Source organism: Rana temporaria, chromosome 13 (assembly GCF_905171775.1).
Source record: "Rana temporaria chromosome 13, aRanTem1.1, whole genome shotgun sequence".
Classification (NCBI taxonomy): Eukaryota; Metazoa; Chordata; class Amphibia; order Anura; family Ranidae; genus Rana; species Rana temporaria.
This window is the reverse complement of record NC_053501.1, coordinates 816,405-817,739: the sequence shown is the minus strand read 5'-3', so window position 1 is coordinate 817,739 and position 1,335 is coordinate 816,405. Positions and strand designations below refer to the sequence as shown.

At 58.9% G+C, this 1,335-nt stretch overlaps 1 non-coding gene across 1 annotated transcript; it reads right to left on the bottom strand.

Annotated features, from left to right (window-relative positions):
• Positions 1-286: 286 nt before the first annotated feature.
• Positions 287-358, bottom strand: TRNAE-UUC. The gene has a single exon. It is a non-coding gene; the product is annotated as a tRNA-Glu (tRNA).
• Positions 359-1,335: the final 977 nt, after the last annotated feature.

Below are 1,335 nucleotides of genomic sequence, written 5' to 3'. Positions count from 1 at the left end.
ATCAGGACATAGATAGGAAGGGATCACATGACTCCTATGGTAGGTTCATAGTGATCTCTGATCAGGACACAGATAGGAAGGGATCACATGACTCCTATGGTAGGTTCATAGTGATCTCTGATCAGGACATAGATAGGAAGGGATCACATGATTCCTATGGTTACAGCATTTTTCACACCTGAATAAATCTTTTGCCCAGTACTATAGAGAGAACATTGTATATACAGATATAATGGGAAAGGGGGAGGGGTGACACTTACCAGGTGAGGCAGCCATCTTGTGAGATTTAGTTGGCCGGGAATCGAACCCGAGTCTTCTGCTTGAAAAGCAGCTGTGCTTACCACTGCACCACCAACCGGAGTGTGGGAGGAAACCGGAGTACCCGGAGGAAACCCACGCAAGCACAGGGAGAATACGCAAACTCCATGCAGATAGTGTCCTGGTCAGGATTTGAACCAAGGACCCCAGTGCTGCAAGGCAGAAGTGCTATCCCACCCTGTCCCCATCCCACCCTGTCCCCATCCCACCCTGTGCTCATCCCACCCTGTCCCCATCCCACCCTGTCCCCATCCCACCCTGTCCTCATCCCACCCTGTCCCCATCCCACCCTGTCCCCTTCCCACCCTGTCCCCTTCCCACCCTGTCCCCATCCCACCCTGTCCTCATCCCACCCTGTCCCCTTCCCACCCTGTGCTCATCCCACCCTGTCCCCTTCCCACCCTGTGCTCATCCCACCCTGTGCTCATCCCACCCTGTCCCCTTCCCACCCTGTCCCCATCCCACCCTGTGCTCATCCCACCCTGTCCCCATCCCACCCTGTCCCCATCCCACCCTGTGCTCATCACTCCCCAGCACATATCCCCATACCACCCTCTACCCCCCCCCCCAAATTAAGATGCTCTGTTCCCCTGTGCCCATCCCACCCTGTCCCCATCCCACCCTGTCCTCATCCCACCCTGTGCTCATCCCACCCTGTCCCCATCCCACCCTGTGCTTATCCCACCCTGTGCTCATCCCACCCTGTCCCCATCCCACCCTGTCCCCATCCCACCCTGTGCTCATCCCACCCCGTCCTCATCCCACCCTGTCCCCTTCCCACCCTGTCCCCATCCCACCCTGTCCTCATCCCACCCTGTCCCCATCCCACCCTGTCCCCTTCCCACCCTGTCCCCATCCCACCCTGTCCTCATCCCACCCTGTCCCCTTCCCACCCTGTGCTCATCCCACCCTGTCCCCTTCCCACCCTGTGCTCATCCCACCCTGTGCTCATCCCACCCTGTCCCCTTCCCACCCTGTGCTCATCCCACCCTGTCCCCATCCCACCCTGTCCCCATC